Source organism: Ambystoma mexicanum, chromosome 11, assembly GCF_040938575.1.
Source record: "Ambystoma mexicanum isolate Mex_15411 chromosome 11, UKY_AmexF1_1, whole genome shotgun sequence".
NCBI lineage: Eukaryota > Metazoa > Chordata > Amphibia > Caudata > Ambystomatidae > Ambystoma > Ambystoma mexicanum.
This window is the reverse complement of record NC_090934.1, coordinates 414,417,296-414,433,613: the sequence shown is the minus strand read 5'-3', so window position 1 is coordinate 414,433,613 and position 16,318 is coordinate 414,417,296. Positions and strand designations below refer to the sequence as shown.

The window sequence follows — 16,318 nt, the reverse complement described above, 5'->3', positions numbered from 1 at the left end:
CCCTGCCATAACCCTGGGCAGACTGCTGGCTGTTCCATTGTGTACCCTGCCCCTGAGAATAGTTAGACCCTCTCTGGGAATTTTGTCCGCGTGGGCCATGAAAATTGCCATTCCCTCTCTGGTTAGGGGGTTTATTGGTTAGTTGGCCTAGGGATTGGAGTATCTCATACTCATCCTTGGCATTTTTCAGCGCGCCCTCGACCGCCTTTCCAAACAATAGATCCGGCTCCACCGGTTTGTCTATCAATGAAGCCTGGGTTTCGGCTTTGAACCCAGACTGTCGCAACCAAGCATGCCTTTTTAATAACAGTACCTTCTGCTATCAATCTGCCGGCGTTATCCGCGGCATCAAAGGTTGCTTTTAATACGCAACCGGACACGGCTCTTCCTTCCAACGAAACTCATGCCAATTGGCTTTTTAAGGGTTCTGGGGCAGAATCTATGAGTGCTGCGACTTCTTCCCACTGATGGCAGTTGTAGCTGGCCAGCAGGGTGGTGGAGTTGGCAATCCTTGCCTGGTAGGCGGAAGTGGAGGCTACTTTCCTGCCCGAGCCATAAATCTTCTTGCTCTCCTTGTCGGGAGGAACTTCCGACGATGACAAGGGTGTTCCCGCCCTCTTACGGGTGTTAGTAACTACCAGGGAGTCCGGTTTCAGATGCCCTCTTATGTACACAGTGGGTCTGTTTGGGCTGCCCTGAAAAGCTTCTCAACTCTGGGTTTTACCGCCCTAGTGAGATAGGGATCAACAAAGGAAGGGTCTATCCTCCTTTGTATAGACTTAAGGATAGGGATGGCCTGCGCAACAGGTCTCCTTTCGACCACAAACTCTTCGGCAAAATGCCTCTCTTCCCGAGCACCCTGGGTGTCAATGTGGAAGTGTTCTGCTGCTCTGGACAGCACTTCATTCAAAAGAGGCTGGTTATCGACAGGGGCGTTGGTAACCGGGGGTTCTTGATCTACCGGGGAATCTAGCCTGTAGGTTTCTGGGTTGTCCTCCTCCTTTTGGTCCTCGTCATCCCCGTAGTAGCCTGTCCCAGTTTGTTCTTCCAACATGTCCAAATCTGGATCCTCATAAAGGGATGGATTTCCCCGATATTGAGAATAGGGCTGTATACTGAAGGGGTCTGAAGTAGGAGCTTCAACCCGGGACTTCTTACTTGGGGGTATAGGATCCTTAGAGCCTGAGGGAGTTGACCCGTCGGGGGTAAGAGAAAATGTTCAGGGTTTTTGGCGTAGAAATCTGCCAATGATGACATCCTTGACATGACTGTGTCATCAGTAGACCACTCTCTTGAACTGGGAATGATTCTTTCTTGAAGGTCTTTCCCTGTCTTATCTAGACTAAACCTACTGGTTTGAACAGGGGTCTTTCGGATAACAGAAGACCGAGACTTGTCCATCTGTTTAAGTGGGGTTGAAAGTCTGAGGTTTGGAAGTAGGCTGAGACTGCTTCCTCTGTTTTTCACCTTCCCCGTGTGTGGAATAGTGTTTACCCTGTTTTTTCGCCCCCCCCAGAGTCTTCTGACGCCTGGTGCCGAGGTTCGGGGGTAGTGTCCCTATCTCTGTATAGTGGAGGTTGGGACTCGGGAGCAGCCGTTGCGCGGCCTGTAGACGCCGACTCCTGGAGTGCGGACTGGGGATAGAGGTCGGTCTCGTCTTCTGACGATCAAACCTCTGTTACCTTAGGGAGCGAGGCACTTCTGGCAACAGTGGATGGTCGCCTGGAGTCATGCAGCGATCTAGATCGATAACGCCCAGAGGACACCGAAACGGACCATTCTGTATGTGCCTCTTTCGGAGTACTCGGCGTGCGCGTCGAGTCTCGGTTGGACTTCATGTGTTTTGTGGAAGTGCTGTGGGTAGCGCTTGTGTCGCCAGGGGTCTTCCCCATAGCCGCCCTGCCGGATGACCTTGCGAGGTCGGGGACTTGCGCTTGGCTGTCAATTGACGCCCCATTGCCCTCGCCGTCCGAAAAGCACGGCATCGCTGCCATCGCTGAAGGCGCCCTCCGCTGCCATGGCATCTTGACACCTGGCGTGGTGGGCGCGACGCTTGATCGAACGGTCCTTGAGTGTCTTCGGTTTGAACCTACTACACGCTCTACAGTTAGCCTCGGGGTGGTCCCTCGGTAAGCAGAGATTGCACGAGGCGTGCCTGTCGACCCAAGGGTACTTGCGGTTGCACTTGGGGCAAAATTGGAAAGGGGTACCCTCCATACGCACCATGTGGCAGCGGGCAAATAAGTGTAGGAATATATAAGAATGTACCTATATACCAAGAGTGTAGAGAATGTCCACCCTCCACTCTCCCTACTTGCAGGGCCGAGGCCAGAGGCCTTCCTAGGCCCAGGCCGAGGGCAGAGGCCTTCCGAGGCCCAAATCTGTCGTGCAGCTCTCGACGGTCGATTCTTTCTCCGTGCCGGCGTCGTGTGGATGTTCGGTGACTCGACGTTGGGGTCGAGAAATGGGGAAATAATATTTTAGCAAAAGTATGGCTAAGGCCAGGGAACTCTGCGGAAGGCTTCCGACCAGTATGGCGGAAAAAACAATCTGAGGGTCCTAGACGCGTGAGGGATCATGGGTACAGTGGACGCAACACTAGGGATAGTATTACTGGCACGCCCTGTGTCGATGCCCATTTTCAAGTTTCAAAAAACACTAGGGATAGTATTACTAACACTAATACCCCGCAGCTTCCACTAGATGTCGGCCTATGAACAGCATGTGATCTAAGCAGATTCAACAAGCCTCAGAAATAGAAAAAAAAAGAAAAAAAAATATATATATATATATATGATACATTACTCACCGTAATGGTATTTCTGATGCTTGTATCTGCTTAGATTCACATGCTGTGCATAGGCCGACATCTAGTGGAAGCTGCGGAGTATTACAGTTTGTTTTTCGAAACTCAAAAATGGGCATCGACACAGGGCGGGCCAGTAATACTATCCCTAGTGTGACGTCCACTGTACCCAAGATCCCTCACGCGTCTAGCATCCTCAGATTGTATTTTTTCTGACATGAGGTAGCATGAGGAGTAGCGCGAGTACAGATGATCCAAGCAGATAGAAGATAGATAAGATAAGACTACAAGCATCCATGCGCCTTCTCTCAGAGGGGAGGAAGGGTGGGTCGCATGTGAATCTAAGCAGATACAAGCATCAGAAATACTATTACGGTGAGTAATGTATCCTTTCTGAGGCTTGTGGAATCTGCTTAGATCACATTCTGTGCATAGATTAGCGAGCAGTGTTAGAAGGAGGTGGGATTTGAGAAGGGTCATGAGCAAATAAATGTCTTAGAACCGCTTGTCCCACTTGTGTATCTGTCTTGGAATGTGTGTCAATGCAGTAGTGCTGAGTAAAAGTGTGAAGAGCTCCAAGTAGCTGCTTTGCAAATGGTGTCAAGGGGAACATTTGCAATGAAAGCCAGAGTGGCCCCAATGCCTCTTGTCAAGTGGGCTCTGGGCGTAAAAGGCAAGGTTTTGTAAGAAAGAGTAACACAACTGGATACAGTTGACAATCCACTTAGAGATGGCACCCTTAGAGACGCGATCTCCCTCTTTCCCTGTGGATACGGAGACAAACAGTTGATCTGTTTTCCTAAGCGGCCTGGTCTTGTTTACGTAGTAAAGGACCACCCTATGCACATCTAGGATGTGTAGTTTAACCTCAGCCGAGCTTTGTGGGTTTTGGAAGAAAGCCGGAAGCTCGATGGACTAGTTTACATGGAATTTGGAAATAAACTTAGGTGAGAACCTAGGGTGTGTCCGTAAAACCAGCTTATCCTTATGAATAGTAAAGAAAGGATCCTGCACTGACAGAGCCTGAATTTCACTGACCCTTCTTATGGATGTAATGGCTACTAAGAAGGCAGTCTTATAGGTCAGGTGTTTGAGACTTGTCTTATGCATGGGCTTGAATGGGGGGCCCATGAGTTTAGATAGCACCACGTTCAGGTCCCATCCTGGTGGTGGGTTAGATATAGGAGGATGAAGTCTCTTTACTCCCTCCATGAAGGCTTTAACCACGGGTACCTTCCACCACGACACCTTGCTATGTGAGGTGGTGTACGCTGACAGTGCTGCCAGGTGTACCTTTAGTGAGTTGAAAACCAACCCTGCGTCCAGCAGGTGGAGCATGTATGTCACGATTGTGGAAGGAGTGCAATCAACTGGGTTGATTTGTTTATTCTGGCACCAGATAACGAATCTCTTCCATTTGTCGAAGTAGCAATGCCTCGTGTTAGGTTTCCTAGACTCTTTTAGGATGTCCATACACCTCTGTGGTAAATTGAGATGTCCAAACTCTATGACCTCAGGAGCCATGCTGCTAGGTTCATGGAGTTGGGTTGAGGATGCACCTTCTGTCCTTGATGCTGGGACAAAAGATTGTAGCAGCCCGGGAGTTTGATGGGATCGCACACCGAGAGTCTGTGTAGGTGTGGAAACCACGGTTGTCTCGCCCACATGGGAGCAACTAGGACGAGGGTCATTGACTCTTTTCATCTTGTTTACCACCTTCCTGATGAGAGGAGTTGGTGGAAAAGCGTACGAAAACATCCCTGACCAGTTCATCCACAGGGCGTTCCCCAGGGAGTCTGGTTGGGGAAACCTGGATGCGAATCCTGGGCACTGTCTGTTTTCGCTTGTGGCGAATAGGTCTATAGTGGGGAAACCCAACTGAGAGAAGAGATCTTCTACGATTTCTCTGTGTAGACACCATTCGTGTTCCTCTGGAAGGGGATCTCTGCTCAAAGCGTCCGGTAGAGAATTGAGATCCCCTGGAACATGTTGAGATGACAGAAAGATGTTCTGTCTGAGTGCCCATATCCACATTTTCTGGGCAAGTCTGGACAGATTTGGCGAACGAGTCCATCCTTGCTTGTTCAGGTAGAACATGGCTGTCGTGGTGTCCGTCCGGATCTGCACCGAAAGGTTCAGCAGGTGGGGCTCGAACGCTTGAAGTGCTCTGAAAACTGCCAGAAGCTCTAGCAGGTTGATGTGATTCTTGGCCACTGTGTGAGACCAGAGACCCTGAGCAGTGTGGTGGAGATGGTGAGCTCCCCATCCTGTCAGGCATGCGTCCGTCGTGACTACCGCCTGTATGTCGGGATCGTAAAAAAGTTTCCCCTTGGATAGATTGTCTCTTGTCCATCAGTGGAGGCTTTGTACAAGTGTTGGCGAAACAACCACTAGATCGTCCCACTGACCACTTGCCTGAGACCACAGTTTCGCCAACCATTTTTGCATGGGACGCATGCGCAGGCGCACGTGGGGAACCAGGTAAATACAGGACGCCATCATGCCCAGCAAACGCATTGCTTTGCGTACTGTTAACTGGCGACCGGTTTGATATTGCGGAATTTACAGTAGTATATTCCGAATTCTTTCCTCTGAAGGAAAAGCCAACCCCTCTTGAGTATTTAGAACAGCTCCTAGGAACTGCTTGGAGGTGCTGGGCACCAGACTTGATTTTTTTTCGTTTATGGAGAAGCCCAATTCAAAGAGGAGGTTGATAGTTCTTTGAATGTTTGTCCTGCAAATTACTGGGGTCTCCCCCGTGATGAGCCAGTCATCCAGATAAGGGTACACTGGGATTGCCTCCCTGCGTAGGTGTGCCGCCGCCACCGCCAGTACCTTGGTGAATACCCTTGGAGCCGAGGCTATCCCGAAGGGCAGTACCTTGAACTGGTAGTGCTGACTGTCCACCTTGAAGCGCAGATATGTTCTGTGCGCTGGAAACATGGAAATATGAAAATAGGCATCTTTCATATCAAATGTTGCCATGTAATCCCAGTTTTTAGGAGGGGAATTACCTCTTGGAGAGTAGTCATGCAAAATTTTAGGGGCTTGACATACTTGTTTGCAGGCCGTAAGTCCAATACTGGGCGCATTGTCAAATCTTTTTTTGGCACAAGGAAGTAAGTTGAATACCCTTGTTTACCTGGTGTCCCGGGACGAGTTCTATCGCGCCCTTTTCAAGAAGATATTCGATCTCTTCGAGTAGGATCTTCTGGTGGTCTAAGGAGTGTATTCTTTGTCGTGGAGGGTTGTTTCGGGGACGCTCTAGTAGTTCTATGCAGTATCCTGCGAACACTGTGGACAGCACCCATCTGTCTGATGTGATCCCTTCCCAAGCTTGGGTGAAGATGGAAATGCGTCCCCCTACTGGGGATGCGTGAGAAGGGACCCTGAACGGAGCGTCACTGTTTTGGTGGAGGCGTGCCCCCTCCTTTATTGGGACTGCCTCTACCCCTACCATAACCTCTTTTGTTACCCCTGCCATAACCCTGGGTAGACTGCTGGTTAGTGTTCCATGGAGTACACTGGCCTTGGGAATAGTTTGAGCCTCTTTGGGAGTTTTGTCCGCGAGGCCGACGAAAATTGCCATTCCCTCTCTGGTTAGGGGGTTTGTTGTTTAGTTGCCCTAGGGACTTGAGTGTCTCGTACTCGTCCTTGGCATTCTTCAGCGCGTCCTCGACCGCCTTTCCAAACAATAGATCCGGCTCCACCGGCTTATCTATCAATGATGCTTGGGTCTCGGCCTTGAAACCAGACTGCCGTAGCCAAGCATGCCTCTTGATGACCGTGCTTTGAGCAATTAATCTGCCGGCGTTATCCGCGACATCAAAGGTTGATTTTAAAATGCAACCTGACACATCTCTCCCCTCTGCCGAAACTCGTGCCAATTGGCTTTTTAAGGGTTCTGGGGCGGAGTCTATGAGAGCCGCGACTTCTTCCCACTGGTGGCAGTTGTGACTAGCCAGTAGGGTGGTGGAGTTGGCAATCCTTGCCTGGTAGGCGAAAGTGGAGGCTACTTTCCTGCCCAAGCCATAAATCCTCTTGCTCTCCTTGTCGGGGAGAGCTTCGGACGATGACAAGGGTGTTCCTGCCCTCTTACGGGTGTTTGTAACACCCAGGGAGTCCGGTTTGAGATGTCCCCTTATGTACAGTGGGTCAGATTGGGCTGCTCTGAAAAGCTTTTCAATTCTGGGGTTTACTGCCCTAGTGAGATTGGGGTTAACAAGGGAAGGGTCTATCCTCCTTTGTATTGACTTAAGGATAGGGATGGCCTGAGCAACAGGTCTGCTGTCTCCCACCAATTCCTCTGCAAAGTCCCTCTCTTCCTGAGCACTTTGGGTGTCAATGTGGAAGTGCTGTGCCGCTCTGGGCAGGACCTCATTCAGGAGAGGCTGGTTGTCGACAGGGGAGTCGGTAACGGCGGGTTCTTTCTCTACCGGGGAATCTACCCTGTATGTATCTGGGTCATCGTCCTCCTCTTGGACCTCATCATCCCCATAATAGCCCGTCCCAGTTTGTTCTTCGAACATGCCCACGTCTGGATCCTCACCAAAGGATGGATCTTCCTGATATTGAGAATAGGGCTGTATATAGAAGGGGTATGAAGACTTGTTGGTGCTTCACCCCGGGACTTCTTACTTGGGGGTATTGGATCCTTAGAGCCCGAGGGAGTTGACCCTTCTGGGGTCAAAGAGAGAAAGTGTTCCGGGTTTTTGGCGTAGAAATCTGCCAATGACGACATCCTTGACATTACTCTGTCTATGTCATCACTGGACCATTCCTTGAACTGGGAATAACTCTTTCCTGGAGTGCTTTCCCCGTTTAATCCTGACTAGACCTACTGGCCTGAACAGGGGCCTTAGGCTGTTTAGGTGGAGTAGAATGTAGTTTAGGAGTGGAAGTAGGCTGGGACGGCTTACTTCGTTGTTTTCCCCACTCCCCGCGGGTGGAAGAGTGTTTCCCCAATTTTTGGGCCCTATCAGAGCTTTTCAATGCCTGGCGCCGAGATTCGGGGGTAGAGTCCCGGTCTCTGGAGAGAGAAAGGGATTCGGTAGCAGCCTTTGCGCTGCCTGCAGACGCCGACTCCTGGAGTGCGGCCTGGGGGTAGAGGTCGGCGTCGTCTTCCAATGACCGAACCGCAGTCACTAAGGGGAGCAAGGCACTCTTAGCAACAGAGGAGGGTTGCCTGGTGTCATGAGGCGATATCGAATGCGAACGCCCAGAGGACACTGACTCGGTGGACCGTTCTCTACGTGCCGCTTTCCGAGAACTCGACGTGCGCGTCGAGTCTCGGTTGGACCTTTGTTTGCTGGAAGTGGTGTGGGTAGCGCTCGTGTCGCCGGGTGTCTTCCCCATAGCTGCCCTGCCGGACAACCTTCCGAGGTCGGGGACTTGCGCTTGGCTGTCCATCGACGCCACATTGCCCTCGCCTTACGAAAGTACTACGTCGCTGCCATCGCTGAAGGCACCCTCCGCGGCCATGGCCTCTTGTCGCCTGGCGTGGTGGGCCCAACGCTTTATCGAATGGTCCTTAAGGGTCTTCGGTTTGAACCGACTGCACGCTCTGCAATTCGCCTCGGGGTGGTCCCTCGGCAAGCAGAGGTTACACGTGGCATGTCTGTCAACCCAAGGATACTTGCGGTTGCACTTGGGGCGAAATTGAAAAGGGGTACCCTCCATACGCACCCTGTGGCAGCGGGCTGGGAGTGTAGGAACATAAGTAATGTACCTATATTAATCAGAGTGTAGGATGTGTGCCACCCCCCACTCTCCCTACTTGCAGGGCTGAGTCCAGAGGACTTCCGAGGCCCGGGCCGAGGCCAGAGGCCTTCCGAGGCTCAAATCCGTTGCTGTAGTTCGACGGTTGACTTTTCTCCGATCCGGCATCGAGTGTCGATGTTCGGAGACTCGACGTATTGGAATAAATGGGGAAATATATAACAATATTTGCAAAATCTGACTAAGTCAGGGAACTCTGCTCAGTGCTTCCGACCAGCATGGCGGAAAAAAAACAATCTGAGGGTCCTAGACGCGTGAGGGATCATGGGTACAGTGAACGTCACACTAGGGATAGTATTACTGGTACGCCCTGTGTCGACGCCCATTTTCAAGTTTCAAAAAACAAACTAATACTCCGCAGCTTCCACTAGATGTCGGCCTATGCACAGCATGTGATCTAAGCAGATTCCACAAGCCTCAGAAATATATATATATAATACATTACTCACCGTAAACCTATTTCTGGTGCTTATATCTGCTTAGATTCACATACTGTGCATAGGCCGACATCTAGTGGAAGCTGCAGAGTATTACAGTTGTTTTTGAAATTTGAAAAGGGACGTCGACAGGGCATGCCAGTAATATTATCCATAGTGGGATGTCCACTGTACCCATGGTCATTCACGCGTCGAGGTCCCTCAGATTGTTATTTGTCTGACGTGAGGTAGCATGAAGGGTAATGTGAGTACAGGTGTATTAAAGCAGATAAGTATCAGAATAGCTCATATAAACATCCATGCACCTTCTCTCTAAGGGGATGATGGGTGGGCGCTTGTGAATCTAAGCAGATACAAGCATCAGAAATACAATTACAGTGATTAATATTTCCATTCTGAGGCTTGTGGAATCCGCTTAGATCACATGCTATGCATAGATTTGTGAGCAGTGTTAGGAGAAGGTGGAGGGTTGAGAGTGCAGCGGCAAATTGATGCTTTAGAACTGCTTGTCCCACCTGTATATCTGCTTTGAATTGAGTGCCAATGCAGTAAGGCTGAGTGGATGTATGTACTGAGATCCATGTAGCTGCTTTGCAAATGGCGTCTAGCGGGACATTTGCAATAAAAGCCAAGGAAGCTCCTGAACCCCTTGTGGAGTGAGCTCTTGGTGTGAAAGGCAGTGTTTTGCTTGATAATGAGTAACAGAGCTGTATGCATCTGACTATCCACCTGGAGATAGCATTCTTGGAAGTGTGGTCTCTTTCTCTGCCTGGTGCTACAGAGACAAACAGTTGGTCCGTTTTCCTAAGCGGTCTGGTCTTGTTTACATAGTAAAGGACCGCCCTCCTTACATCTAGTGTATGGAGTTTGTTCTCAGCTGAGCTTGTTGGATTCTGGAAGAAGGCCGGTAGCACAATGGATTGGTTCACGTGAAATATGGAAATTAATTTCAGTGAAAACCTAGGGTGTGTATGTAAAACCAATTTGTCCTCGTGTATGATAAAGAAGGGGTCCTGCACCGACGATACTTGCAGTTCACCAACTCTTCCTATAGAAGAAACAGCCACTAAGAAGGCAGTCTTGTATGTCGGGTGTTTAAGACTGGACTTCTGCATAGGCTCAAAGAGAGGTCCCATGAGCTTTGCAAGTTCTACATTGAGCTCCCAGCTTGGCGGTGGGTTTGAAATTGGAGGGTGGAGTCTCTTTACTCCCTCCATGAACACCTTAATGAATGGAACTTTCCACCATGATACCTTAACTCTGAGAGGTAGTGTAAGCTGATAAAGCCGCCAGGTGGACCTTTATAGAGTTGAATACTAACCCTGAGTCTAACAAGTGGAGCATACAGTTAAGAATTTGGGATGGAGTACATTCTATGGGGTTTATTTGTTTAGACTGGCACCAAATTACAAATCTCCTCCACTTGTCGAAATAACTGTCTGGTGTTTGGTTTACTTGTCTCCTTGAGGATATCCATACACCTCTGTGGTAGATTTAGATGTCCAAACTATGACCTTAGGAGCCATGCTGTCAAGTTCATTGAGTGAGGTTGAGGGCATGTTATTGCTCCTGCTTGGTCAACAAATCGGTCTGGTACGGGAGTTTGATGAGATCGCACATCACCAGTTTGCGCAGATGTGGATACCATGGTTGTCTCGCCCACATAGGAGCAACTGGGATGAGTGTCATCTGTTCTCTGTGAATCTTGCTCACTATCCTGATTATAGGAGTTGGGGGGGAAAAGCGTAAGCAAATTTCCCTGACCAGCTCATCCATATGGCGTTTCCCTTGGAGTCGGGGAATCCTGGATGCAAAGTCTGGGCATCGCTTATTTTCTCTTGTAGGGAACAAGTCTAGCGTGGGGTAAACCCACTGTGAAAAGATGTGGTCTACGACATTTGGGTCTAGTTGCCACTTGTTTTGTTCTGGTAGGGGATCTATGCTTGGAGGGTCTGCTAGAGTGTTGAGTTCCCCTGGAACGTGTTGGAAAGATAAGAACATCCCCTGTCTGAGTGCCCATTTCCATACTTTCTGTGCCAGCTTGGACAGATTTGGAGAACGTGTGCCCCCTCCGTGTTGCTGTAGAACATTACGGTGGTGCTGTCGGTTAGAATTTGTACCGACTGATTTGTCAGCTGTGATTCGAATGCTTGAAGCACTTTGAATACTGCCCAAAGTTCCAGAAGGTTGATGCGGTTCTGTGCTGTGATGTGAGTTCACAGACCATGTGCTGTGTAGTGAAGGCGATGTGCCACCCGCCCGAAGATTGATGCGTCTGTTGCAACAATCGCTTGCACAGCCGGATCGTGGAAGGGTTTTCCCCTTCAACAGATTCTCCTTTGTCCACCAGCATAAGTTTTCTACTATTGTTGGCGAAACGACCACTAGATCATCCCACTGACAGCTTGCCCGACACCATTGTTTCGCCAACCACTCCTGCAAGGTGCGCATGCGCAAATGTGCGTGCAAGACCAGTACATGCAAGATGCCAATATGTCTAGCAAACGCATTGCTTTGCGTACACTCATCCGTCAACTGGCTTGATACAGAGGTATTTGCAGTAGCATGGTTTGAACTCTTTCCTTTGATGGAAAGACTAACCCTGCTTCTGTGTTTATGACAGCTCTTAGGAACTGTTTGATTGTGCTTGGCACAAGGCTTGATTTTTTTATCGTTTATTGAGAAGCCCAATTGGAAGAGAAGGTTTATGGTTCTTTGAGTGTTTTGCCTGCAAAGTTGGGGTGACTTCCCTATAATCAGCCAGTCGTCCAGGTAGGGGTACACTAGGATTGCCTCCCGGCGCAAGTGCGCTGTCACCACCACCAGTAACTTCTCCTTGTTAGGGATTGAAAGTGTTTTTCTCCAGGTGGCTTCGGATGATCTTTTATTGTTAAGGAGGGTTTTTAGGTCAGCGGTGAACCATTCATTTAAATGGGATGAAGGTTTAGACTTTCTTCATTTAAGTGAGGCAATTTTATTAAGGGCTTGTTCTAAAGTGCAGTTGTACAGGTTCCTTGGCTAGATTTTTTGATAGACCCGTAATAGGCTGTAGTAGGGGTAGTAAGTTGTCTAGCGTTATGTTACGATTGTTTCTGGACCAGGTTTGTGGGGCGATGGAGGTGCTGGAATCGGGACGAACGCTCTACTGTATGCTAAAGGTGATGCAGTGATAGTCTGACCAGGCACAGGGCGCATTGTTAAGGATTGTAGTAGTGCAGTTTAGGTCTGCCAAACAATCTAGTTTTCTGCCCGTGTTGTGTGTAGGCTCATTGATGCAGCGCTTGAAGCCAAGTTGTGAGATAGAGTTTTCAATGGCTGTGGCATTACAGTCGTTTAGGTCATGAAGTCCAAAGTTGAGATCTCCCAGCAAAATGATTTGGGAACCAAGTTTGGTATTTTGGGTCAAGAGGGGGGTGAGATCTTCCTCGAACGAAGAAACTGAAGCAGGTGGTCAGTAGATAAGGTGGAGTAGAAGGGTGCGGGTGGCTGAAAGGGGGAGTAAGACAGAAGTTCAGACGATGGAAAATCGACTTTGGTGAGTTCTCGGAGGCCCAGACGAGATTTGGCTATGAAACCCACTCCCCCATCTTTGCCAATGCTTCTATCTGCTCTGATGATTGTGTAGTTATCCTGGAGTGCTAAGGACAAGGTTGGTCCTGCCGCAGGGTATAGCCAAGTTTCTGTTACGGCCAGGAAGTCGAGATGGTTCGTGGTGAAGTCGGCTATGTCCAGTGCATGGGCGAACATTGAATGTGCATTAATAAGAGCTCCTTTGATAGCTAGTGCATCTGGTACTCCAGGGTACAGGAGTTGAGGATGTAGGCAAGTATTTTTTTTTTATTGGGGTCAGGAGACATGGTGGGAGGAAGTGTAGGCAGGACGTTGATAGGATTGTTTGCTGCCAGCGGGGTGCCAGGTCTAATTGTCATCTAATTGCAGAGAAAACAGGAGCCCAATCTAGCATTCCTCATGCTGAGTGGACACAGGACCAAAGGTGTAGGTGGGGATGTGAAAAGGTGGATCCCTTCAGCGGGGGTGAAGGGACAATGGACATTTTTATTGGACAGTCTATAATTGGGAAACTCCATTGAAAAAAGAGGTGTTCTACGACTCCTTCGTGTAGACGCTACTCGTGTTCCTCTGCTAGGGGATCTCTGCTCAATAAGTCTGTTAGAGTTGAGTTCCCCTGGAACATGTTGTGACGACAGGTACATCTTCCGTTTGATTGCCCATTTCCAAATTTGCTGTGCAAGTCTTGGCCGATTTGGTGAACGTGTAGGCCCCCACCCCCGGTTTGGTCATATAAAACATCGCTGTAGTGCTGTCTGTTAGGATATGCACAGATAGGTTTGTTAAATGGGGTTCTAATGCCTGGAGGGCTTTCAATACTGCCAGAAGTTCCAGCAGATTGATGTGGTTCTGCACTACAGACGTGACAACCGCCTGTACCTCTGGATCGTAGAAAGGTTATCCTTTCGTTAGATTTTTTCTTGTCCACCAGCAAAGGTTTAGTACAAGTGTTGGCGAAACTACCACTATATCGTCCCACTGACCACTTGCCTGAGACCACCGTATCGCCAACCACTCCTGCATGGGTCGCATGCGGACGATCGCCTGAGGAACCAGGTAAATGCAAGATACCATCATGCCTATTAAATGCATAGCTTTGCGCACCCTTATCTGGCGGCCGGCCTGATAATGTATATTTGCAGTAACAAATGTTTTACTCTTTCCTCTGATGGAAAGACCAACCCTCCTCTGTGTTCAAGACAACTCCTAGGAACCGTTTTGAAGTACTTGGCACTAGGCTTGACTTTTTCTCATTGATGGAGAAGCCCAATTGAAAGAGGAGGTTGATTGTTCTATGAATGTTTTGTCTGCAAATCAGGGGGGACTCCCCTCTAATGAGCCAGTTGTCCAGGTAAGGGTACACTGCGCTGCCACCACCGCCAGTACCTTTGTGCATACCCTTGGAGCCGAGGCTATTCCGAAGGGCAGCACCTTGAATTGGTAGTGCAGTTTCGCTATCTTAAAACGCAAGAATCTTCTGTACGTTGGGAACATTGAAATATGTAAATAGGCATCTTTCATATCCATTGTTACCATGCAATCCCTCTTTTTTAGTAGAGGGAATTACCTCTTGTAGCGTAGTCGTGCAGAACTTCTGTGGCTTGACATATTTGTTTGCAGGGCGCAAATCTAATATTGGGCGCATTGTTAGGTCTTTCTTTGGCACCAGGAAGTAAGTTGAATAAATACCCGTGTTTACCTGGTAGGCGGGGATGACTTCGATGGCGTCCTTTAATAAAAGTGTGGCCATCTCTTCAAGAAAAGGATACGCTGGTGTTCTTCTGAGTGGATCTTCTGTCGTGGGGGGTGGTCGTGTGGACATTGGAGTAGTTGTATACAGTATCCGCCTGCTACTGTGGCCAGCACCTCTCTGTCTGAGGTGATTCCCTCACATGCATGGGTGAAGCTGGAAATGCAGCGTCCTACTGGAGAAGCATGGGAGGGCAACTGAAGCGGAATTCCACCGCTTCTGAGGTGGTGTGTCATCTCAAGCAGGGCCTCTGCCCGGAATACAACCTCTGCGTTGTCCTCTAGGATAGCTCTGGGAGGATTGGCCTTGATTATTTCCCCAGGAGGAACCCTGGCCTTGCTTTTCATTAAGTTCATCGTCTGCAGTGGAGTGAAAAAAGCCTCCCAGACCCCTCGAATGTCGCAGGTTGAGAATGCACTCCTGCACATCAGGGTTAAACTTGGTTGCCTTAGGCCAAGCTGTCCTCATGTCTGTGGCGACACAGATAGCTCTGCCCGAGGTGCCAATGTGTATCACGGTGGACTCCATCCTGGGCCACTATCTTCACCTCTGCCAACCCTGTCCTGAATCACACCTAACTATTGCACAGGGAGCTCCAGGAGAAAGTCCGCAATCTGCCGCCAAAGCTTTTGGTTCACTGCTGCCAACATGGCACTCGCGTTGGCCTGGCGCAGGTGGAGCGTAGCAGAGTATATATTATTGTCATAGAACTCCAACAGCTTTTCCTCCTACCCTAGGAGGGAAGACGAGGGGGGTAGGTGAAGAAGCTTGAGGTTTAGAGAAAATGGAGGCTACAGCTATAACAAATGCATGAAGTTGGGGGTGCCCTGATAGTTTGAGTGGATCCCCTTCCGCCTACCTATACTTGGCATCAAGGCCCTTATTTGTAGGCTGTGTGGAATGCGGCTTTACCCAGCCCTTTTTGGCCAAGGATTCTATATCCTTTTGTAGAGGGATGCCAATTCTTGTGGCGAGGCGGATGGCCAACACCTCAGCCAAGACCCCCGCCTCAGGTTGTTCAATTGGGGGCTGCGGGATCCCCAAGTACTCGGCCACACCCGTCAGCCTCTCGTGGAAAGCCTTAGCTGAGGAGGGAGTATCCTGATCCTCCTCTTCGTCCGTGTCAGCCGCTGTGTCCTGCAGGTCAAGAGCTGCTGGTGGTGTGCTCGGTGCGGGCAAACTGTGGCATGCTGACTGGCAGTGCCTGAGGCTGCTGAGGGGGCTGCGCTGAGGAGTGCGGGGGGGGGTTTTGGGGGAGCCACTGTGACTGGTGGGAGCCCGGGAACCAGGGCTTGAACTGGAACTGGGCTCTGGACCACGGTCGGAGCTTGACGTGATACCGGAGGGAGCATGTCCTTGATGACCCCACCGAGGATGGTGCCCATCTGAGGCAATTTCATGAGGATGAAGAACTTTTCAAAGAACCTTTCCTCACATACTGAAGGGCTTGGCTGCGTAGGAGCCATCCCCTGTGGCTGCTGTGTTCTTGCCGGTCCTTGTCGCAATAAACCGGGGTCTGTGTACCGTCCCTGTGCGGATGTGGTTGGGTATGATGTGCACCAGGTAACTGGCGCTGTCCAGTCCCATCTCAACGTGCGTTCCCATGTCTGCATGCCAGAATGGGGAGGCTCCGGATGCAGCGCCATCTTGTCTGGCCCGGCGGGCAGGATAGCCCCGCAACACGTTTCTGCTGCATGGTGGCTGATGAGCTGGCCCAGTCTCCGCCTGCACGCTTAAGAGTAAAGGCTCAGACCTTTCCTGCACCTCAGGTAGAGACCTCGGAGGGGGCGTGCCCTCGGCCATGATGCTGGTAATGCTACTGCTGCGTATAGGCACCCCTCAGGAGCGAACCCGGTTTTAGAGCAGAGTCCCTTGGGGAGATCCCCTGTACTAGTGCCTTACGGCCTCTCAGCAGTAGGACGGGAGGATCCTGGGACCCCTCTGTCTGTTGGCGGTAGCTCTCGGAGCCTTGGTCCC

The 16,318-nt window shown here is 50.0% G+C and overlaps 1 protein-coding gene across 1 annotated transcript in view; it reads right to left on the bottom strand.

Annotated features, from left to right (window-relative positions):
• AMBRA1 (autophagy and beclin 1 regulator 1) overlaps positions 1-16,318 on the bottom strand; it is a 1,783,669-nt gene that overhangs the window by 864,831 nt on the left and 902,520 nt on the right. The window lies entirely within an intron of this gene.